Below are 26,313 nucleotides of genomic sequence, written 5' to 3'. Positions count from 1 at the left end.
ACACGTGCATTTGTTTACATTGACTTCGTTCCAACAGCGGACACAGCATAGAAAACGGATTAGTTATTTTAGGATAAATTTGCCATCTCAGCCCCAAGCTGGGCGCCATAATAAATTTCCAAGCCCCCAACTGGGCGCTATTTTACACTTGCAAAAGTAACAACGAGTTGTAACCAAATCCACTCGATACTCGGCTGATGGTTCCAGAGTCGGCCCGAGAAGAAAGTTCAAGGGAATGTTGTTAAGGATGCTCGTTTGTAATCGAAGGGTTGTGTCCAGGTTCGATTCTCGGCGGAGACACTGGTTCGGATCCCATTGAGCAAAAGGAAGGTTTTTAACATTCAAACAAACAAGAGAAAGACCAGGGTTACATAGAGAACCTGGCTCTGTTCCCCACGTAGCTGCTTCTTGCGAGCCAACGAGGCTCTGGCGCTTGAATCCGCGGCGAGGACAATCTTCTGTGGAGTCGTGTTATCCTGTGTTTTTCCTTGTGTGTGTTGAATGGCCCTTTACAGCCTCAGCTATTAATAGGAAAGTGGATTTTATTCTCGGAAACAGTAGTTGTAGTTCTTGTTAGGGAATGAATAATTGAATTAGTTTTGCAAATTGAGTGAGAAAGTTTTTATTTTCTTGACAGAGGCCTGAACTCGATTTTACTTTATTTAAGGGGCTTTCCCTTAGTGCGTGACGGGCAAAATAGCTCATGTGCTGATGTGCCCATGGGGCATATTACCCCGATAATAGTGTTGCCCCCTCAAAAATCACCACTTGAATTTGAAATTATCGCATTAATGCAAATTACTATGAGTGAAATCAAATTATGCGTGTGATATATATATGTATATATATACTTTTAGATTGACATTTGATTTCTAAGGGGGAGGTGTGGTCATCCTTGCCCCCTTCCAGACGTCCAAGTCCCTACATAATTATGCTTTTACCAAGAAATTTAGTGTAGAGGAATCTTATCGCCGGTATTAAACGATATTATACTCTTAAAGAAAATCAAGTAGGGGGTGCAGTGGCGGAACCACAGGGGGGGGGCAATGGGCATGCACTCTGGGGGTGTATGGGTACACCCAACGGCAAAAGAAACAGTAGGCGAATTGTCCATGAGCATTTTCATTCCGTCTGTCCTACACAATACGATCATAATGAATTGAAATAAAAAAAATCAATATGCAGAGGACAATACGTGCTTCGAATCAACAGAATTGCATTCCTTAAAAAACATAGGATGAAAATAGCGATGGACAATTTGCCTTCTATTATCTTTGCCGTTGACTGTACACCCAAATGCCAACCTCACTTCCATGCAGTACACCCTGGGCTGCATTTTGCAGACTAACGAGTCTCTGGCGTCAGGAACTACGGCCAGTATAGCCTCTGTAGGGCTGTGTGTGTGTTGTCTTTATATGTGCTGATCAGCGGCGTATTCTCTGGGTCATCTAGGTAATCTCAGATGACCCGGCTGTATTTCTTTCTTTTTTTTTTTTAAAAAAAAAAATATTCTTCCAAACCAATTTCGATGCATATTCTTTGCTTCCAGCGCGCCGCGAATGCTTCCAACCGTTTGCCGCTGAATGTCCGGGAACCTTTCTCCAGCCGGTGGAATGACGTTAGGGAATCTCACCATGACGTCATTCCACCCGCTTCCTTTTACAACCCTTGGCGAGGAGGGAAGAGAAAGAAAAGAGGGGGAGGAAACTCTGCTTCTCAGCTCAGGCGCGGCGATTCCGTGGCCAGGGTAAGCTCCTTCTGGTGAGAGTCCACCGGTCTCAACCCCTAGAGTTTGCCTTTCCCTCCGCTGGCGACCATTGACCTCCTACAACCCTCCTCCACAATTCTCTCCCGAAGGCTATGTCGTCGCTAAACCATGTGTTTTTTATGGCAGGGACATTTCTCAGGAACGGGAATTTTGGGTTCACAAATTGCCTTCTGTAAGGGAAATAGGGAAAACTTACCCGGTAAAGTGCGAAGAATAGGAAAATATGAATAACATAAGCAAACCAATTCTACGCTAATTTTCACTATACATTTACTTCTGTCTTGCTGATGTCTGTTACATAGAAATTTATCAAAAGGAAAAAGCTTAAATATTGAAGATGAAGCAAACTAAATTAAAATTCAAAACTTAAGCAATTAATGCACCTATAAGCTGACTCCCCCCCATTCTTGTATTTGCAAAAATAGTGATTGTTTCTTCTCTCTAATCTTCAAAAGCAGCGAGAGTACTTCCTTCACGGAACTGAATATTTTTTAAAGGAAAAGATATAAATAAATTATATATATTTTAGTTAATTTAAGTTACTATTCCACTTTTTTAGATTAATAGTGATGAAGATGAACGACTAAAACATATAAGGAAAAAACACATCAGGCACGTAGCCAAGTGGAGGACTCCCCTCCCCGAAATCCTACATATATCTAATTTAAAAAGTGTATTGTGGTAATTAATTTTACTTCATTTGCAGAATTAAACACCTTGCATAATACGTTGTAATTATCTGAGATTTATCTTCAGAACTTCTACCCCCACTTTTTCAACTTTATGTGGCGGCTGCTAATAAGGGATGAGTACCCTCCTCTCCACCCCCACCCCGAAATAAATTTCTGGCTCAGGCCTGCACTGATTCGAACTTTTAAAACCTGTCAGCGCAGGGAATCTGGAGCTCGGAAAGGGATTTTTTTTATCATTCATAGGGAATTTCATTCTGAGCCAGGAACACAACAGAAGATTGGCGCGTGAAACTGAATGCGTGTGGTCGTTGGCTTTGTGCTGTGCTTGGTGTTTATTATTTATTTAGGTGTTATTTTAGTGTTTGCCGTGATAGTGCTGTGTTAAAGGATAATGGATGTGATAGAAGATTTGCTGGTGAAACCTTTTGGAACAAGATCTTTTCAGGAGAAGTTGCAAATTGTTAATACAGGTAGGCCAGTGCCATCGCTTGAACTTACTTCTATATACAAAGACAAAAATCGGGAATATGTGAGACATTTCTCGCAAGCAAATTATGACAAAACACCATGGTTGACAGGAAGTACAAGTGTTAATAAGCTTTTTTGTTGGCCGTGCTTACTTTTCGGGGCTGAAAAGAATGTTTGGACAAGTGGCGGATACTGTAAACTAAACAATCTTTGCAACGCTTGTGCCAAACATGAAAAATCAAAAAGTCATATAACTTCCTTTGTCAAGCTGCAATCTTTCGCACAGACACGTATTGACGTGCAACTGGACAAACAGCGTGCTTTGGATGTGGTACGGCACAATGAAATGGTGAAGAGAAATAGAGATATACTTGTGCGCTTAATAAATGCAGTGTGTTTCCTCGCAAAGCAAGAACTTCCTTTTCGAGGCCATGGTGAAGAAAGTGACTCCTTGAACAAAGGAAACTTTGTAGAATTGTTGCAGTATACAGCCGAGTATGACTCGCAACTTGCCGATCACTTGCAAACTGCAACGGTCTTTAAAGGCACGTCACCTCTAATTCAAAATGACCTTATTAAGGCAGTTTGTAGCGTGGTCAGTGAAGCTATAAAAGGCGAAGTAGACAAAGCTAATTTTGTAGCTATATTATTAGATGAAACAACTGACATTACTAATAAATCCCAATTGTCAGCATGCATTCGTTATGTTGACGAAAATGGCCATGCACAAGAAAGATTTTTGTTTTTCGCTGACGTTAGTGCTGACCGAACAGCCAATGGTTTGTTCACGCTTGTCCAAGATGTGATACGAGACTACCGCATTAGTAATAAACTCTGCAGTCAGACTTATGACGGGGCATCAGTAATGTCTGGAAGCACTAGTGGACTGCAAGCGAAAGTTAGGGAAGTCTATCCTCAGGCGCTGTTTGTCCATTGTCAGAGCCACGTACTGAATCTTGTGCTTCAGCAATCGGTCTGCAGAATCAAAGAATGTAGCATCTTTTTTACAACATTATCTGGATTGGGTTCTTTTTTCTCTAAATCGACGAAAAGAACCCAAGCATTAAAAGAATTTGTCGCGAAAAAGTTGCCAAAAGTTGCACCTACCAGATGGAACTTCTCTTCGCGTCTTGTCAACACAATAAAGGAAAGCAGAAGTGAACTAATAGAGTTCTTTGAGAATATTGTCGAAAGTGCTGGGGAATGGGATTCCGAGACTATGCTACAGGCGAATGGGTGCATTTCTTTCTTAAACAAGTTCCAAACTTGTTTCTTGCTCGAACTATTTTCCAAAATTTTTTCCTACACTGATGTGTTATACAACACATTGCAAACTAAGAGTTTGGACATAGCCTATTGTTCACAAAAAATTCATGACGTGATGCAAATACTTAAAGAAATGAGAGTTGATGGTTTTGCGCAAGTATGGTACTCGACTAAGAGTGAAGTTACAGACCTGGAAAGGAAACGAAAAAATGAAGACCCAGAAACTAGTTACAGAAGATTGTTTAATGAAGTGATCGACACATTACATGGTCAACTTTATGATAGATTTGGCGATTTTCATACATTGCACTTTGTTTCCCTCTTGGATTCATTTCAGTTCCCAGTGTTTAAGAGTAACTTTCCAGAAAGAGCTTTCATGTCTCTATTGGAAAAATATGGTGCAAACTTTGATTCTGTGAGGCTGAAAAATGAACTCACCGTTCTCTATGCATCTCAAGATCTCAATTTTACTGGGAAGCCAATTTACGAGATAGTTTCTAATATGGTAAAGAACAAACTAACTGTTGCCTTGCCAGAAGTATATAAGTTGGCAACACTCATTCTCACTATACCATCCACTACAGCTTCTGTTGAACGTTCTTTTTCGGCACTCAAAAGAATAAAATCATTCTGCAGATCAACCCAAGGACAGGACAGGTTAAGTGGACTTGCTCTGCTATCAATTGAAAAGGAGTTGCTACGTAATCTTCGGAACAACCCCACCTTTCCATTTCATGAAGCCGTTATTGGGAAGTTCACCTCTCAAATAAGAAGACTGGAGTTCAACTACAAGTAATCGGGTCCTGGGGTAAGTTGAATTTTGCACTTAAATTAATAATGAGGGTTTCTATTTCACTAGTGCATGTCTTTCATTTTATATTTCACAGGTTTTTTTTTTATTTTGCTTTATAATACTGTCTTGTTTTATTATTTGAAATTACACGTATATTAAACTGCAATAATGAGAATTAATTGATTGTGGTCGCCACAATAAGACAAACATTCCCACAAAATATTCCTAAATCCCATATGGATCCTGATATAAAATGCACGGAAACTTTTGGAGTTTGATGATCAAGGGTCGGAGATTACCCACTTGTTAGAACCAGCATACGCCACTGGTGCTGATTCACCGTTTACAGTCTCAGCTTTTAACCCAGTTAAGAAGAATATTTTAGTCCTTAGATTTGATAAGAGACTGGACCCTGTATAATGTGACGGGTGCAAAGCAGCCTAAATGCTGACGCACCCAGAATTTTGAATTCAATCAATCAACCGTGCTCTGATCAGTGAAATGATCGGCAGTGTAAACGTACCTTAATGTGCTTATCTGTAGTGAATAAAATTGAGGGTTGGCAACTCTGATAACCAAATGAAGAGGAGTGGGACATTAATTCTTTGAGAAAGGAAGGGGAGTGGGAGTTGGATGTCCACGCAACTTGACCTTCACAGAAGGGAAATTACAGGCGGCTGCAGGTTGATACTGCAGATTTCCCGGCATGCATTCGGTGCTCATTCGCCTGGAAATTCGGCGTCGTGGACAACAAAGCCATGCCGCCGTTCATTGCCCCTTCTCTCTCTCTCCCTTCTTTTTTTTTCTGTATTCCTCACTCCATCCGCCTCTTATTTTACCAAAAACCGTCCGCGACCGCAAAACTTTCAACTTTCTATATCGGCCCAGGAAGCGGCCTTTTCCAGTGCTGAAAAAAAAACCACGCAACTACTGTATTTGGATCAACCGCTTCGTTAACAAAAAAAAGTATTTTCCGCAACTTGGTCAGCACGCTTGCCATAGATGTTCTCTTTCTGTGGCAACATTGACAATTCAAGTGTCATTTTCGAACTCTAAGATGGCGGTATAGTAGGTAAAATTGCCCAGTGGCGAGCGTGCGCACGGGGGGGGGGGGGGGCGGCATAGGCGTCCACAGATTTTTTCCACGGAGGGAAAAGGAAGGTATTTTTCCATGGGGCATATTACCCCGATAATAGTGTTGTCCCCTCAAAAAAACACCACTTTGCATTAATGCAAATTACTATGAGGGAAATCAAATTATGCGTGTGAAATATATACTTTTAGACTGACATTTGATTTCTAAGGGGGAGATGTGGACATCCTTCCAGACGTCACAAGTCCCTACATAATTATGCTTTCACCAAGAAATTTAGTGTGGAGGAATCTTATCGCCGGTATTAAACGATATTATACACTTAAAGAAAATCAATATTTACAAGCCGATTAAAGTTCAAAGCAACTACGGGGGAAGGGGGTGCAGCGACGGAACCACAGAGGGGCAATGGGCATTGTCCCTTCCCAACCTTGGACGGAAATCAATTCTAGGGGGGCAAACATTGAGGTAAAAAAAAGCAAGACTAGTAGGATCAAAAAGTAGCAGGACAAAAGGATACTCAAGATGGAATTAGTTTTCACGTCCTTCTTGCATTATTTCTTCCAGATGGCCAAGACAAGAGCACCTGCAGGGGGGCACAATGGGACAATTGCCCCCCCTCAATATCAAATTTTATACAAATAAATATACATTTCGTAAAATTTTCTTGGTCCCGTCGCTCGCAATATCTGCATTCTTGCAATCTTGTCAAATTCAGAGCCGTAACTAGAGGGCGGAGGGAGTTGGCCCTGGGCGTCGAACGATCTAAATGAAAAAAAAAATTGTAGAAGAGAATACCATGGGGCTCCATTAATTTTTTTGTGCCATATTAAATCAATATTGTTTTCAGTTTGCAAAAATTTTCTTGCTCGCTAATGTATTGTAAATTCAGAGACAGAAGTTATAACTACTACGTACTTCAGACTCTTGCTGCTAAACAGGGGCGGCGCCAGAATTTTTCAACCGGGTGGGCAGAAGCTGTATATTGATAAATTAGGGTGGGCAGTACAAAGGTAAGGCATTAGGTGAGTGTGACTAACACGTATCCCCCCTCTCTCACTCGAGATTTCCCTCTTACCTTGTGTAGAAAGCGATTTGGACACAAGGAATTCATCAAACCTAATCATCATATCTTTTTTACAGATCATTTGGGCTGTAAGTGTGGCCTTTTCGAACACACTCAAATGCCAACCTCCCTCCTGAATAGTACATCCTCGAAACTGTATTCTTGTAAGCAAATTAATATCTGGCGCCTGTAACCGCACTCAAGATAATCATATTTTGGTGTCTTGTCTCCTTGCGTGTTTGTCCCTTCATGACGTTCATCTAACTACCATTCAACCTCACCGTTACCATTGGTCAAAACTAGCAGAAAGTCGACTTTAAATATAACAATGAGTCAAATCAGTCTTGATTACTTTCCACAAACAGAGTATCAACAGTTCATAGCACTTCGAAAGTTGAGGTGGTAATTTCAACTCCACAATGCTTCATTTTTTATCAAAACAGATAACTCCGCGAACAACGACGTGGCTTTATCCAAGTTTCAAATATTTTTGTCCGTACGTGAAAGAAATAGTTTAAATCTCAGGCCAATCCATGGATGTCCGATAGGAGGGGGTGCAAGGGGGGCACGCCCCCTGGAAAATTGGTCTTACCAAAACTTATACATTACACACATACGTATATATTTCATTTCATTCACAGTAATTTATGTTAATTATTGGAAGGGTGCTGCAGGAACATGATAGCTTCCATTTTAATAAGTGTTTTCTTTTAGGGGGGAGCACTATAATCGGGGGGGGATATGTCTCGTTTGCCTCCCCTGGAACAAGTTACCATGCTTGTCCCTTCCTGAAAAAAATGCTGCAGTCGTCCATGGTAAAAAGGTAAAAAATAGTGTAATTCACCTCTTAAATGGACGCATCTTATGTTATGATAAAATTATACGGTTGACGGAGTTCTTTCTGTATATCGTCTCTCCGATCGCATAACGCTCTCGTCTTATAATTAATGGGTCCTGGGTTCAATCCCCAGCGGAAGCCAAGTCATGACAGATGGTTAGTTATACCTTTTAATATTTTTTCACATTCCTAATATCTTTCTTTCTTCAATAGCTATATGGCTGATTTCAAAGCAATTTTCCCCCATTGAAGGCTGGAAGCTGCAACCCTCCAAATCCTCCTAAATCCTGATTAACTCTTGATCATAAACCTCATAATTGTGAGTATCCCATAAAACTTGCTAAGCCTGTTGATTGCTTCTAATCGTAGCAGTGCTCATTAGATTACACTTTAAAAAAGAGTTCTGATAGTGCCTTTAGCTTTCCAATGACAAAATTAAGGAAGTAGAAACAAAAGCTAAAATTAATTTCATTCAACAAGATATTTGCTACAGCAAAGCTTGTTATGGGATGAATTGAAACTTGTGAACTTTCTAGTATCTACAATATTCACAAGTAAAATATACATAGAGTGAGGACCAGCCTATACTTACAGAACCGTTTACATTTCCCTAATTGTATATATTAATTGAATTTGATTGGGTGGGCAATCGGGTGGGCACAGGAATTTTTGGGTGGGCCGTGCCCACCCCTGTCGCCGTCCCTGCTGCTAAACAGTTTTATCTTAAATTAATTAACACAATTCATGAATGTATACATACACCCATCGATGCGATGAAACTAAAACAGTGAGATAAAATGAGGTTTTTCTTTACCAACTGAACTTTCATGAAGGCTTTTGCCCCCCCCCCCTCCCTAATCAGAGGGTCTGCGCACGCCTATGGGCGAAGGAACGCACAAACTTCAACCTTCATGTATATGTATGTGAGTGTGTGTTCAAATACACGAGAAACAGTCAAATAGTGCTACAAGAAATATAGGACAGACTGTATACAGCTCAAATTTACATGAGGTGTAGAAACTGGTATTTAAAAAACGACCCCAAGGATGCAACACTGATCAAGTGAGATCACATAATTTTCGTCATTTTTAAAGATGGAGCCTCCTCCATACACTTGTACCAGTGTAGAGCAGTGATTTCCTGCCCTCTGGAAGCCTAAAAACTTACAGAAATTTTCTGTCCAATTAAATTTCAATATATCTATGCATGCTTACCACACCAGCAAGTTTACTAATTAAAGAGAAAGTTCGACAATGGTCTGAAATGGGGGATAGACCATCGCATGCACTACAAAGATTATTCTTTATGTGGTGTACAGACAATACTCAGACTTGAAAATATAGTATATGTGGATCAGCAATCGGGTGCTAAAATGTAGCAACTTAACATGCAGAAACCTACTAGATGAAAAACTAAATCAATTTAAGGTTTTAATTTGACTGTCCCTCGTATATATACGAGGTATGTATGTGTGTGTGTGTGTGTATGTATGTATGTATGTATATATGTATATGGTATGTATGTGTGTGTGTGTGTGTATGTATGTATGTATGTATGTATGTATGTGTATATATATATATATATATATATATATATATATATATATATATACACATACATACATACATACATACATACATACACACACACACATACATACCTCGTATATATACGAGGGACAGTCAAATTAATTATATATATTATACTGCATACATGGATGTCCGCAGGATTTTTTCCAGGGAGGGGCAAGTAAGGTATTTTTTTTCCAGGGGGGTAAACAAGGCAATTTTTCCCCATAATAGTGTTCTCCCCTGAAAAAAAAACATTGCTTCGATTTGAAGTTATCATATACATGCAATTATTGGCACGGATCCCACTTTAAACTGTAGATCCACTACCAATTAGACTTTTTGTGCATGAACTGGAACTCAAAACAAAATCAGTCATATACACATTGATTATTTCGTTGCGGTACGCCGTATTGGCATATCTTTATTAGTGAGAATAAATGTAATAACATTACTTTCTCCTATTAAACAAGAAAGTTCATTCACTTATAATTTAACTTTTTTTTATTAGAAAAGTAAATATTATAGTCAGTGCTTAAAGTAAATGAGTGCAGTGCAGCAATGCTCACAATGCATGCAATTATAAATAAAGTGCAACAAAGCTTGGATGTTCTCAATTTAGCCTGCAAAGAAATCAGGCTTCCTTGCTTTAGGCGATTCCACAAAAATCATTTCACCTTAGTATCCAGAGAAGACACACTTGGGAACAGAGTTGCCAAATTTAGCTTTTTCCAACTTTACGAAATGTCAGCAACTGTTGATAACGTTACTTTTGCAATACAAGTAACTAGGTACAGTTAGAATTCCTAAAAAGTAACTGTTACTTGTAAATGACTCCAAGTAACAAGTTACTTCCGAGTACTGCCAAAAATGCATCTTTGATTCGATGCATTCTGAATTGTGTGTGTGTATATCTTTCAGTATACATCGTATACATCTGAATTACGAGCTCCTATCTAACGACCTAAAAAGCGAGTATTAATCTACAGAACAAGGTCATTACGAAGTTCAATAAACAAGCTATAAAGTATTCGAAGCTCATTGGGTAACCAGAAAGTTCATCAGTTACTAAAAAATAGAACAAAAATATAAAGGGAAAGGGGGCAGCACCTCTGAGAGATGTTCACTTGTTAATTATTCAATAGTTGCGTGCTGTCAGTGCTAAGTTGGTCAAGGCAAAAGACTCTAGAATTAAAAACACAAAAATGGAGACTGAGGCAACGGAAAATTACATCTCCTGGGGATTATTTTTACAACTTCATTGTCTTTGTAACAGAATATATGAGTGCCTAATATTACTCGCGCTTGAATACCTTTAGTTCTGAATGTAAAACTACACAACCTACTTTACCATAAGAGTGGGAATTTTTTTAAGAGAAACAAGAACAACACGTTGTTGAAGCCATCGCAGTGCCGTGTGACATTGTTACCCTGCTCACGAGAATGCCTGCTTGTGCTTATGTTAGTTGTTAACCCAAAAACGTGAAGGCAAAACAATTCTCGCGGGAAGATACTAATGTTTGTATCATCTGCGTATTTGTGTATAAAGGAAGAAACAGGCATTCACACAGTCTGGGAGGAAAGTTTCTTAATGAATTCTTTCCTGGGAGTAAACAAAGTGGAGCTTAGTTGTGGGTCATAGGGACAGCACATGATAAAGCTATGGGCTCAGTGCTGTGCCGGTCAAATACTTCTGGTTTCATGTGATCGGGAATATAATTTTGAGAAGGCCCACTAGAAATATGTGAGGCTGTGGCTACAAGACCACCATGACACAACACACGTTAATTCAACAGTATGCGATAAACGTTCTAGTGATAAGTTTGATGACGTACAAAAATATCTAATTTAGAGTGTTTTCGAGTAGACAGGTACAAACAGCTCCAGAGGAACATTTGTTCCCCAAGTGTTTCATTTTTAGTGTTACTAACAGCATTATTAAAGTTAACAGAATACAAACTGGCAATTCACAAAAGCAATATCAACAAGAAAATAAAATACAATATTATATTGTACTACTTAACTTCTGAAATTGACAGCAGTCGTGCAAGAAAATTGTGATGTGTATCGATCGTGTCAATGTAAATATGAAATTTATTTATTTATTTATTTATTTCGTCTTCTTTTACATGACGAAGTTAAGGCTGTGGAGCCTTTTCTTCCAGTTGACCATGTTTACAAAAAAATTTAATATGAAATAATTAAAATATTGAAAAAAAAGAAAGAAGAAAAAATATATAAAAATTACAGAGAAATAAAAAATACAAAGAAAAATTACATATAAGAAAGGTAATCTAACCTATAGATACGGGCACACACACTCACACATACATATTTTTGCCCTTACACACGTACAAGCAAATACATAACACTACATTTACTTAAGCACAGTCCAACATTACACATACTTAAAACACAATCCAAAACGGTATACTTTGACGATAATTCATCTTAACTATTACGCTAAATCATTTTTGTGCCTTACGTCCTTCTATCATTCTCTGCACCCGCCACATTATTAGGGAAATCAAACATTTAATGTTCATTGTATAATATGTATAACTTTAACAATTTTTTGAACGTCACAATTGAGGAAGAGACATGAATTTCAGGTGGCAACTTGTTCCAAAGGCCTGCTGAGGTAACAGAAAAATAATTTGAATAAAAGTTGGATTTGTGGAGCGGAATGGAGAGCAAAGACCTTTCGCACGATCTGGTGTTGCGGCTGTGAAAGTCGGAAAGATGTTGAAATCGGTTATAGAGATATTGCGGGTCTTTTATTTGGAGGATTTAGGAGAATACGTTGATATATTTATTACACATACCTTACAGAGGATAAAGAATAACTGGAGTAAGGAAATCATACATTTATAAAGGAAATAGACCCACCCCGGTTCTGAAGCCCAACTACCGTGATGGCTGCAGGGAGTCGTGCAGCCTCACGTGACAGCAGTGGCGTCACCTATTGGCTGCGGTTTCGAATCGAACGCCGCCAGGAGTATTCGCTTCACTCGATTTCTTACTCCAGTTATTCCTTACTTTATCTTCTGTGTAATATGTAGACGTATTCTCCGAAATCTCATCTTTATATTGGTGTACGATACACGTCACAATTTTGTTTAATAACTGTTGACAAAATGTTTAAAAGTTGCGATGGAAAATCCAATGCTATCATATAGGGAAACACCACGTGTCAAGTTTGTTTGGACTCAATGTGACGTCACACTAATATGATCCATTGCGGCCGGTAATTTCGAATATTGAATTCTGGATAACCGACGTTGCATTCTACAACCTCCGAGAGAAGAGAAGGGTGAAGAATTTCAATGGAGTTCACGTGAAGCGATGCAAACAGAAGAGCAGCGGTGAAAGTTGCCAGATAATCTTGAGAAGGAAGGTCAATTCGAACGTGGAGGAGGAGGAACGAAAAACCTAGAGAAACAAAGCACGGGAGACTGCGATTGTTGCAAACCCGAAGCCTCTCATTACAAGTTGACCCGAAGATCCTTGGATCTCATGCTGGAGGTTGCCTGGTTTCACCTTCCAAAGGAAAACTCCCGAAAGACGTGATGCTTTTTTTTTTCTCTCGTGACAGGTTGGGCAAGAAAGGACTGTTGCTTGCCACCCACAGATGCTCGTCCATTATTCATGATGGTGCAATTTCAACTTAAAGAGGCTGCGGCGAGATTTTTTGCGTTTGTGCGTGTTGGTGTTTGTGTAACAGGGGCGTAGCGACGTGGGTTAAGAATTAGGGAATGCTTTGAATGTTGTCAATGGTATTCGTGTTGCATTTGTGTGTTACATTCGCGTTGTATATGATGATATTGGAATACAAATCATTCGCGATCCAAGATTAATCACTATTTCTATTTTGGCTATTTTAGGGTGACCAGATATTTGTTGACCAAAAAGAGTATAGTCTATAGGTTGAAGGTGCGCATGCATTTTGGTCTTTCACAGGGTCCGCAAAAATCCCGCGCGACTTCTTGACAGTCTAATTATCCTGGAAGTTATGCAAAATTAAAACTTCCCTTTTATTTTACACTAATTTTGCACGAAAAATAATATTTTGTGACTACATAATATCTATTTTAATATTCTGATGGAATTCTTGAATATTCTAAAGCAAATATCTTGGTATGTTGGTGCATATAATTGGAGGAGAATATTTACACACCAATATTGATCAATATTTTGAACAAACTTTAATTATTGAAATTTTCAAGTATCGGTATCGGTGAGAATCGGTAAGAGTATCGGCATCGGTTCAAAGTGGTATCGGCTCAGCCCTAATCATTATAATTAAATTCCAATGAATTTGAAATATGTTTTGCTTGTTGATGGAATATGAAAATGACTCTTGAAATTGTTCATAGGAAATTATTGAGTCAAGGAGTAAATACTTCAGTTTGTTGACATCTTGACGTTTTCCGTTCTGTGGATTTTAAGGCATTTTTACGCGTAAAATAATGAATGGAATTAAATAGCAAGGGAAAGAGTATATTTGGGGATTTTTGCAAATTGAAAAGAGTATAGAGTATATGAACCTCTAAAAGAGTATAATACTCTTAAAAAGAGTATGTCTGGTCACCCTAGCTATTTTGATATCGTATTTATACCCCTGGAAATTACTATCACTATTTCTCTTCGCGTTATTATTATTATTATTATAGCCGACCTCCGTGGCGGAGTGGTTAGCACAGCGCGCTATGAAGCCAGGGGTCACGGGTTCGAATACCGACCTGGGAATGGATGTTTGTGAATTTTCCTTCATCAATTTCATTGTATCATCACTCATCCTCATCTTCGCGATTAGGCAAAAGTGACAGAAAAGCAGAGTAAAATAAACCAATCAATCAACCGTTCTAGTTATTTCACTTGGTTCTTTTACGTGATTTTATACATCTCTACTTTATTAACTGTTTTTATGTTTTGTTACGTTTACGGCACTTTATACTTCGCTAGATTAAATTTTATTTTGGTTATATTGTATGGCTTTTCTATTTCTAAGTTAATCGCTTATTTCTTTCAGTTATTTTACGTCGATTTTAGACATCCCTGATTATTAATTATTTCAATTTTGGTTATTTACGTAGATCTTCTACATCCCTAGATCATTAACCATTCGTATTTTTGTTATTTTAAGTAGATTTTTTACACTTCTTGTGTGCTGCTCATGTGTGTTTGTAATTGGTTGATTGATTTGTTTTATTTTACTTCGCTTTTGTGCCACGTTTGGCTAATTTGCGAAGATGGGGATTAATGATGACATGATGAAGTTGATGAATGGACACTCATAAACATCCATGCCCAGGCCGGGATTCGAACTCGGGACCCCTGGCGCAGTAGCGCGATGTGCTAACCACTCCGCCACGGGGTCCGATGTGTGTTTGTCTTTTCATCTTACCACCATTCATCATCTTATCATCATTCATCTTCATAATTAATCAAAAGTGACAGAAAAGCGAAGTAAAATAAACAAATAATAATCCCTACTGATCACCATTCATCCTCATAGTTGCGATTAGCCAAAAAGTGACAGAGAAACACAAATGTAAAATCAAGCAAGCTTCGTAGCGAGTTCAGCCAGCCACCCCCAAAGGCTGGCGATTATCACTTTTATACATCATGAAAGTTGCTAGAGTTGACGAGCTGTATCTTTGCGGGTGAACCCTGCCCAAGCACGGCTGCGCAGTAGCAAGGGGGAGGAGCTACCGGCTGCGCGTCATTATCCTTGCGTTCTGTCCTTGCTGTCGACCACCCAACGGGCGAGTAGGTGGCAACTACATAAACGTATCTCTCTCATACTCTGCGCGGAGTAGCCAAGGCCACCCGCAAAGATATAACTCGTCAACTTTCGAGAGTTTTGATTGTAAGCAATGCTATCTGCTTCAGGCGTATCGTGTATGTTGACCTCGCTGTTGCAAGCGCAGTTTTCCGATTGGCCAGGTCCTGTGGTTTCCCCAAGCTGGGCATGTTTGTTTGGCGATTTCGCAAAATACCCGATTGCCAAGTCTCGAAATATAAATAAACACCCTCAAAGAATACTCGTCCTGTGTGTCTAGGTCAAGATCTCATTCCCTTTTTACTGGGTGCTACGCAGAGCTGAACAATTAGAGGGGAGAATTTCCCTTTTTCGTTTGTTTATGAAGCGTGAGGAACGTGCGTGTGGGATATGCATAACTGTTCCGAAGTTGTGATGCTGGTACTCTTCTGGAGTTAACCTCTTCACTCTCGAAATCTTTGTCAGTTTTACACATCCTGAGTCTAAACCGCTGTGTGATTTCCTTCGTTGTCTATATATCTATGATAGAAAGTAGACTTGCAAATATAATTTTTCAGAATTTGAAATATGGTGGTGGTTTTTCGAAACTAGAAAAAAATTATAAAAAGTATTCGCTGGTCTAGATTAAAGGTCGCCCTAACAGAACTAATAAGCGCTGCAGTCAAATCATTTTGTGCAGGCTCCCTAACACCCTCCAAAATATTTCACTAAGGCCCAATTTATGGCAACATTGGCCTTAAATTTACCCTTAATATCCCGTGGCGCAACAGGGCTTGAGGGTTCAAGGCCAGGTTGCCAACTCATACATAAGAAATCAAGTTGCCAACTCATAGGAAATCAGGTTGCCAACCCATAAGAAAGGAGGTTACCAACTCATAAGAAATCAGGTTGCCGGTCTCATCCGGTCTCATACACTGGCCAAAATCTCGGGAGAAAAGTTGGTATAAGCTTCCCCTAAGACACTCGAATTAGCACACGTCTCGTAGCGCGAGTACAGTGGGACCAGTGATGTGCCGTAGACTATAAGTTAACATATACTACATGCATAGGCGCCGACTCCATGGGGCTTGGGGGGCTCGAGCCCCCCAAATGTTAACGATGTGGGGGCAGAGCCCCCAAATAATTTTGCTTAAGAGGATCTAATGTATTACTTTGCTTCTCTTTGTAAAGTTTACTCTTAATTGAGTCACATGAACTTAACTTTTAAATACACATTTGAAATGTTCTATACCATCAACTTTGGGGGGTCAGACCACTAAACCATCAACTTTGGGAGGGCTATGACCAGAAACAGCAAAACCCATGACTTATTACTATACAGGGTGATTCGAAAGGTAGGGTACAAACGAAAACCACAGATACCTACCATGAAATAGAGACGAAAGTGCCCCTTCCACTTTGCTGAGAGATGCCTCCGTGAGGAGCTAGACAACGCCGAAAAGTGTGAAAATGAACTTCACACCGCTGTACAGCCAATACCAGTGAAGATAGAAAGGCGGAACAAAAGAAGTCCAAAGGAACACCAAAGTCGCCCATCCGAAAAACACCAGGCGGCAGCTGCGCAACGCATGCGCATGGGGTTCCACAAAGGAAAGAGGAGTGTCCCGCAAGGCAAGTGAAGGGAAAGGGTAGCGATCGACAACAGTAGGGCAAAAGAAGCAATGAAGCATGATGTAACAATTGCACAGCGGGAAAAAAACACCATGACTGAAGCAGTGCAGTCGAGAAAAGTAGTGTGAGGTTGCAGAACCACGGGAGGACGACGTAGAACGAAGAAACACACCGAGAATGCAAGCAAAGTGGTCCGTGACACTCAACAGGCAACAGACGCGTACATGGTTCGGGGCAGAAATGGCGGCGCTGGCGGTGCAGCGCATGGGGAGTACCCAAACACAGTGTAGAGACACCGCAGCAAGAACAAAGCACGGTGCAACAAAAGAGAAAGAGGACCGGACGGGGAATGGTACCTGCCAAGGAGACAACAAATGCGGGACGAGGGATTCCCCGTAGCACCACCGAGGGGATGTCACACAGAGGTCGTGCGCCAGCAGGACAAATACAGCAACTACGGGCCCAGGAGGTTATTGCCAATGAAAGGTGCACGTACAGATAGGACCACGTTCCTCGTACAGACGTTGTTACAAACGTCGTGATGAGGCCCAATCAGCCTCTTAGAAATAAAGCCGGAGGCACATCGCTGGGTGGGAGGGGGCGAAAGGCTGCTGGAGTGTCGTACGGACCCCACCACTCCACTTTGCTTGCATTCTCTTGTGTGTTTCTTGCTTCTTTTGTCTCTACTGTTGTCGACCGCTACCCTTTCCCTTCACTTGCCTTGGGGGACACTCCTATTTCCTTTGTGGAACCCCATGCGCATGCGTTGCGCAGCTGCCGCCTGGTGTTTTTCGGATGGGCGACTTTGGTGTTCCTTTGGACTTCTTTTGTTCCGCCTTTCTAGCTTCACTGGTACTGGCTGTACAGCGGTGTGAAGTTCATTTTCACACGTTTTCGGCGTTGTCTAGCTTCTCACGGAGGCATCTCTCGGCAAAGTGGAAGGGGCATTTTCGTTTCTATTTCATGGGAGGTATATGTGGTTTTCGTTTGTACCCTACCTTTCGAATCACCCTGTATACTAAGTACGTAATTATGAGTATTGTTAAAATTTTTACTAAAAGAGTTTCAAAAGACTATGTGCATGAACTAGGGTAGTGGATGGGACGTTCGGGCTACAAATGGCTCTCACATGACATTCAGAACGAAATCATTGATATATTAGGGAGATCTGTTTTGCGCACCATGGTAGCAGATATTAAAAGTCGGGAATATTTTGCTATTATGTGACATCCATCCGTGGACAATTAATATTCTGTATTCGATCTGTAAATAAAAAAATTGATATTTTTGAGGAATTCATGGGCTTTTATGAAATTCTGAACACTCAGGCCAAAACTTAAAAAAGGGAGGAGTGAGTCATTCATTAACGTATTTCAGTGATCAGAGTCCCCCTAATAATTTTGACAAGTCGGAGCCCCTGTATACATGTGTTATCTACGCGTAATCTACACGAAGATTACATTGGCTTATAGTTTACATAGCCTACTGTAGACAATGCAAACAACAGGGAAGAAGGAAATCCCAGTGGTCTTTCAAAGAGAAAGTATTTTTTTCTTCAAACATGTCGATAATCTGGGCCTATAACCAACTTAAGACCATCTAACAATCAAAGTTATCGAAAAAGGGTAAAAGGGACTACCGCAAGAAAAACAAATGACAGCCATAGTGAAAACTGACATTATTTTTTACACTGACAAAAGGGAAGGCTAAAGATAGTTTTTTTTGTCTTATCACTGCATAGGAAAGTGCATGTTTCTTTAAAGTAGATTTTCCACGTGTGAAATGGTGGAAATAGATGTAAAACAAATCTTGTCATTCTACGGACATCAATTTTTTTTTTCGGTATGTCGCGACAAGTTTATTTTGCAGTTAAACTTGATGGTACATATCCAAAACTCACTCATTACGTGAAATCTTTAATATTCCGTCACTTGACGAAAGGAGGCAAATAAGGAAAATGACTTTTCTCTCCAAGCTTATCTATGGTAAAATAGATTATTTTAATCTGTTGTCGAATTTAAATTTTTATGTGCCAAACTGTATGTTAAGGCCCAGAACTGATTTCTTTCAAATCCCCCTTGGAAGAACCAAAATGACCGAAGCTGAACCCAGTTATTTAATTTAGTTTCTAAGAATAATCCAAGCGTAGACCTATTTAAATGTAATTGTAACATTATATCTATTCGCTGAATTTCTGTATGTTTTGTTTTGTTTTGTTCATTGAATTTTGCTTTTCATTCAGCTTGTAAGGCTATATCCAACAGTTTAGTGTCATTTATTATTGTATTGTCTCTGTGTTCCCTTTGCTTCTATAATCTAATAATTAATTTCTTCTCACAATTGTTCTTAAATGTAAAATGTATATTGCGTCATTCATATTTCTTGTTAATTATCTTGTTTATGTAATGGTGTCATCCCATATTGAACACTGTAATTGGGCATGCGCCTGTTGTGTTTCAATTAATTAAATAAATAAATAAATACTTAGTGAATTGGTTGAACGTATCTACTTAAAACACTTATTTCTGGACAGTGAAATAATTCACGCTCTCTATGTCCACCTGCTGATGCTGGTTGCTGCTTTTAGAACGATGCACGTGCCTTGCAAGGAGAACGCGGAGCGCCATGTTGTCTACATTGATTACGTAGATTACATAGTTTACATAGAATGTAGACAATCGTTGTTTACACGTAGACGCACATCACTGAGTGAGATCCATGAGTATTATCGTGCAAATTGTCCATCACCATGGTCCCCAATTTGCCCCAATAAGAGCTTCAAGAATTAAAATAAAACTCGAAACAAGCTGTTTGACAACTTCTGCACCAGCATACTTAAAAATCCATCGCTTAAAAGCGTATAGGATGCAAGGAAAAAATTAATGAAAATAGTCATGGACAATTTGCCGAGTAATACTAGTTGATCCCACTGTACAAAGCCTGACCACGGTGCGGGACAAAGTTTACCCTTACACCCCTGAACACAAACTTACACCTCCACACAGATGGAAAATTCTGAAAGAAGTTAGAGTATTCTGAATAAACCCCTGCCTCTACGTCATATGAAAATTCCCAAACGCACACCAAAGAATCATTTAATGAGCCACCTGTGTATTCCACCTTGGTCAGCGCCTCTGTGAATAACCTGTGGACGTAACACGAATTACGCAACCGCAGCTCCAGGGGAAATTAGAAGGAAGAAATGCTACAGCTTCAATATCGTTGACGTGTCTCTCGTGACCGCTAGATCTAGCGTAGATTAAGATTGTGGGAATTCCCACTTCTTTCTGCCTTCTCAGAATGCACGTTAAATGAGTATGAAATCAGCACGTCCCTTCTTGAATGTGAGAAAGTTTACTTCAACATGGACAATGAAGATCTAAAGAAATTAATGTTTAATGACAAGCACCGGAATGTGCATTATAACGTTAAAGTCATTATAATATCATTGAGCGAATTCTGTCTTCAAAATGACTTCATTATTTTATACTTAAATACATTCCATTAATATATTTCTAGCTAATAACACTATTATTTATATTTCGCTTTATGTACAAATGCTAATGCAGAATAACATAATTTTAAGTTCAGGCTGAACCACTGAAACCTATACCTAACTCATAACCTTTTCATTATAAGGTGCTAATCAATGGAAAACCAAAAATTTGATAAAAAGTTTGACAAAGTTGCGTAAATTTACTTTATTGACAGGCAGATTTTATTGGTATACTGTTTAAATCTCTGCATTTTTAGAAGTCAGCATAGTATAAAAATATTATAATAATTTTACAAATTAAACTTTTTGTTTTGCTATGAAATAAGCAAAATGCGACGAGTTTATACTGCATAATGTTTGGCAAATTCAATGTTCTTTTTCAAAATTGTTGCACAATAGTTTACACAGTCAAATCGTGAACCTATTTCAACAAAGTTCAGTTGAGTGGAAACTAAACAGCCATTTTAATAGGGTGGTATTTTATCAACTATTATGCTTTATGCAATTATTATATTAACTCTCAAATGAGGCTCAACTTAAGGCAAGTTACACCGTTACACACACGCGTGCGCACACACACATGCATAGTGTATGTAAGAATAGGGCTTCAGAATTTCTAATCAATGTATCTTGAAATGCTCTTGATAACTGTTTATTTCTTAAAACTTGATACATTCTATTCTGTAACAAATATTAACGAGTCCTGAACAATTTTTGTGTTTTTGTTTCTGGTAGATTTGTCTCCTTTGTTCATCGTTTCTAGACCAAGAGCTCTATCCAGTCAAGCGTCATCCTTTGTATCTGGCGCAGGGCAACTTTACTTTCAAAACACCCAGAGTGAAGCAAAAGACAATACCGTAACGAACCTGTCATTTTTATGGCCATAAAAAGTGCTAATTTTCATTCACTCATTTTTGGACAACACAAAGAGCTTGCTCACGAAATACTCCCATTAGTACATGCATCACTAACACGTAACAACACGCAAAAATTTCATAACACACTAAAAAAATGTGCATGCAATTTGTCTTTTAAAAGATTTTACTTTTACTCCAAGAGAGTTCGGAAAATTACTTACGTGATATGCAGCAATAGGAGGTCAGTCACGCATTCACTTGTGACGTCATTAATTTTCTAAAAAGCGACACACATCTCCGCTCCTGAAATGAGAAAAAGAAGAATTAGCATAAATCTGTCCCCGTGACGGAGAGGCGACGTTATCAACACAAAACAGCTAAAAAAAGAAGCATGAGTGCCACTGCAGTGTTATCTATTGTATGACTGCATATAATCGCATTTTGCTTCAACCAGAAATACAATACCGTGTTTCACGGTGCGAAATCAGCGGTTGCGAAATACGAGATACTACGTGTGGTACTCATCTCGGTAAGTCAATTTTCGCGATTGCACAAACTTTTTTATGTGAAGGATGTTCAATTGTGATGGTCCAGCGTGGGAATAAAATAAAATGTAATTTTTTGACCCAACCAGTATGAATAGTTTCTCCTTCAAACATTCTGTGTTCTTTATTTAAATCGGCATACAGTGGAAGTGGACTCTCTTTAATTCGAAGTTGGATAATTCGAATTACACGGTAATTCGAAAATAATTTTATTTCCATTAAAATTATCATTAATGAGGTCATGATATTCTTAATTCGAACATGTTTCGTGTCCCCTTGGAGTTCGAATTAAAAAGAATCCACTGTATATGTACACACACACACACACACACATATACACAAAGTGTCGTCGTACAACGCCGACAAACTTTGCGTATAGAGGACATTAAGATGGACATCTACGTATTCTTGGTAAGCTCAAAAATACACATACGTGTGCAATGATTTTTTTTATTTATTTTACTTGATTTTTCTGCCACTTTTCGCTAATCGTGAAAGTGAGAATGAATGTCCATAAGATAAATTTCATGAAAGTACAATCACAAACGCACATGGTAGACCAGCAACAAAGTCAATTTAATTCAACTAGTTCATTAGAGGATCATACTGGCTGAGAATCCAGACGCCAAAGTCTTTCTATATAGTCTGCAAAATGCAGTTCAGGGTGGAGAAAGACTGCAGAAACTTACACCTCATACGCGCGTGCGCGTGTGTTTGTATATATTTAATTTTTTTAAATTCATTCCTATAATTTTCTTAATACGGTTATTTACGTTGCTTCTCTACCTCTGGGTCAATCGCGACGACGAGGATGAATAATAAAGTGATAAAATTGGTGATAAGACAAACACAATAATATATTTATGCTGTATCCAGGGCTCAAATCTCGGACCTCTTGCATCGTAGTGCGGTACGCTGAGCAAAATGGCACAGAGGCCGGCTATGCATACACTGTAATGTTCCTGCAAAATATTTTTATAGAGTTTAAGTTTTCGTTGTTTTACTTTTTGAACGTCAACAGCTCTCTGCTTGAGAAAGTTCTTGCATGTTGAAAAACCTTGTTGTAGCTACATTCGAGTTAAAATTGCGTATTAATTATGCATAAAAGAAACCTTTTCCGTCAATTAGTGCTACATTTATGTCATCAATACCTGGATGTTTCACTTGCTTCCTGCAGCTGAACACAACTTTTATATTTCGTGCTCACCACCAGTTGGCGTGACGATCGATTACATGAATCTGTGGGTGATTTATTAATTTCGTGCCTTTCTAACAGCTATAGATGTTATCATGTACATTTTTTTGTGCTGCTAGTTAATCTTCTGCCAAAAGGCAGTGAGATTTGAGACACTCTGGATAATGTCACAATCTCGCATGAATAATCACGAGTAATAGTGAGAGTTTTGAAGCAAAACAATATCGAAAAGTGAACACGACTAAAATTGTGGTAAAAGCTTTACAAGGCAACACGAAACGGATTGAGACATTACGTAACATGCAAGGATTAGTTCTAATGATTATGGCACAAAAATTAGGTTCGCGTTAGCATTTCCTTTAACTTTTTTTGCCATCATAAATGCTACGTAACGTTTCCAAAAAAATCGTACAGCATTTTTTGAAAGCCAGTACTTTAAAAGGAAGCATTTCCTGTAACATTCCGGTCAGCATTTGCGATTGCTATGCCAAGCGTGCAGAAAACATTATATAATATATACAGCACGAAAGGCACACCGAGTTACACGGTTTTTATTTAATAAGTAATAAACTTAAAGAGAAAGAGATTTAATTTAAGAGAGAAAATTGTTAATGAATGAGTTATCGTGGAAACAAACTGAAATACTAAAACATTTGTTTGCAACCTACGTAACAATCAAGCTCACCAATATATTGAGATATTTCCGTCCATGGGTCAGTGCCGGGTGTTTATAATTGAAACAACTAATATATTCTTCCATATATAAAGGGCTATATAATTTTTGGAACTTAAAGAATGAAATGTACGCAAACATACAGATTCAGAAATTGTATCTACAGCGTCAATGAATTCAAACATATATGAATAACATTATAATCATAGGCGTAACATGGAACCAACCATTGGGGGGGAGGGGCAGATTACTTGGAGCTTAACTTTGAAGAGGGGGATGCAGAATCGAACTTCGAGCTTACCTTAGGGGAGGGGGGGGGCAAAATCAAAAAGTTTTCAAGCCCATAAAAATATTTTGATAAATGTTACATTTGCAAATCGTAAAAATTACTCCTTACTTTACACCTCAGGTTCCAATAGGTTAACAAAGTACCATTAACTTGTGGGGGCAAGTGCCTTCCCTCCTTGCCCCAGCCAAATTACGCCTATTGTTATGATCATAATTATTGCACAAAGTATGCGAACAGCAATACTTTTCTTTTACTTCATATATACTTGCATACATATCTTTCAACGTTTTTGTCATTCTGGCGACAATTTGTCTCAAGTCGAGATGATATGTGAACACAATTTTGACTATTGAAATTTTAAAACTTTACCTGGAACCTTTAAAATCATTTCTATATCACAAGAGGTAAAGAAAAACACAATTCGATTGAAGTTGTGTGTCGTTTTACTAGAAGCAGAAACATGCTCAAATTCCCATTCTGATCCGAGAATTCTCAGAATGCCAGAGTTGCAATTTCCACGCTGTATTATGAGGTGATAAAAAATTTTAAGCATTCAAGTTGAATCAAAGTGGAACTCCACTACGCTTTTATTTGCTATTCTACTGCTCTCTGGTAGCAGTAGTTAGAATAGTCCCGTTCCAGCTTCTAAGCCATCACACAATCACATAAAATGGAAAAGACTGAAATGTACAAGCTATTGCACATATTCGTTTGGAAGCAACTCCTTCTGTTACCATGAAGAAATAGGGTTTTTGCAAGTTTTTCAGGGCACCAAGATTATCTGTAGAGTATCGAAAATTGATGGGGAGTGTATTTGTCAAATTATTTAACTGAAGATTTCTAATTTTAAAAAAAATCCAAGGTAGACTACATAGAGGTAGGCCTGTTAGACATTTCTTTGTATCTGAACGTTTCGTGTGACGTAGGTTGGAAGTTCTCAACCTCGCACAAATTGATTTCTTTTTTTAAAGGTTGGAATTAGTACCACAACACTTTTTCTTCTATCTAATCTAACATAAGCTCATACTAATGACGTCACGTCACGTCAGCCAATCGCAGTACTTAAAACTGTTGCGGCAGCAATCTCTACCTTTTCTAAATGCCTAGGTTAATGCATGCGAGAAATGAAATTTCATTTTATTTTTTTGTAAGAACTCTATCCGCTATTTTTGTTTTGGAATAAGAACATTCATACGTGAACATCTCTTTCACTCTTTCAGGCAAACGAGGTTCTGGCGCCTCGATCTACAGCCAGTATATTCCTCTGTTCTCTGCGTCCTGCTCATGTGTGTTACTGATCCTTATAATCTAATCTTCTTGCGATTAACCAACAGTGACGTAAAACATACAAATTAACGGACTTAACCATATTATGTGCGAATGCGAATAGTCAGTGTGCTAACGCATCCATAATTTTCATTCAATTTAATCAATCAAACAGACCTCGTTGCATAGTAGTCAAAAGATGAATGCAGCAATTACATAAGAGGTATCGCTCAGGCGTGAATCCATGGGAGGGCGATAGCCCTTCTCAAATGCCTAGACTATGTTTTTGCATACATTATACTTAATCTATATTTTGTTTGTATATCAGTGTGTAAAACATAATGGGTAGTTATCATGGATCATACATTATACTTAATCTATATTTTGTTTGTATATCAGTGTGTAAAACATAATGGGTAGTTATCATGGATATTTTGTAAATATTGCAATACCGAATTCCTTATTCTGTATTGAAGTCCTATGGTTATAATCTACATTCCAAATCAAAATTAAATAAATAACGACTCTAATGTTTTTTGTATATTTTTACATTTTCCTCGCTCAAAAGGGGCGATATTGTTCTAAAGAAAAGGATCTTGTTCCTTTGTTTCTCCTGTTTTAGTTGTTTCTTTATATCATTAGGTTTATCACGACAGTGGAAAGATATAATAATGATGAAAGAAAATAATAAACATCCTGTTCAGGATTCGGACCCAATATCCCTATTTTCACCCTATCCATGTTAATCTCTACAGGTCAAGGAGTAGTGACATATATTGTTCATATAAAAACTACGTAAATATATGTTAGAATGGACGTCTGCGGGGGGATTCCCCACTGGTATCACTGGGTCAGCACCCAGGCGAAATAAACTGCACGATTTAGTTTTCAGTATTCAAGCAGATGGCGCAGCGGTTCCGCTCCTTTAAAAAACTCACACCATCTGTTAATAAATTGATCTGTGGGTACTATCAGGACAGGCAGAAGAGTGAGTGCAATGTGTGATATGTTTTTTGTGTACAAAAAAAGAACATAACTGCGTTC

The 26,313-nt window shown here is 38.7% G+C and overlaps 1 protein-coding gene across 2 annotated transcripts in view; it reads right to left on the bottom strand.

The window, feature by feature from the left end:
- Nucleotides 1–26,313, bottom strand: part of LOC145993783 (guanine nucleotide exchange factor for Rab-3A-like) — a 161,752-nt gene that overhangs the window by 99,759 nt on the left and 35,680 nt on the right. For both annotated transcript variants that reach the window (XM_083129580.1, XM_083129581.1), the window contains exon 2: nt 21,523–21,604. The gene's annotated coding sequence lies outside the window, so the exon portion shown is untranslated. The remainder of the gene's footprint in view (nt 1–21,522; nt 21,605–26,313) is intronic.

This window comes from Lepisma saccharinum, chromosome 10 (assembly GCF_977018435.1).
Source record: "Lepisma saccharinum chromosome 10, izLepSacc3.1, whole genome shotgun sequence".
NCBI lineage: Eukaryota > Metazoa > Arthropoda > Insecta > Zygentoma > Lepismatidae > Lepisma > Lepisma saccharinum.
Note: the sequence above shows the minus strand (reverse complement) of the source record. Positions and strands in the feature narration are given on the sequence as shown.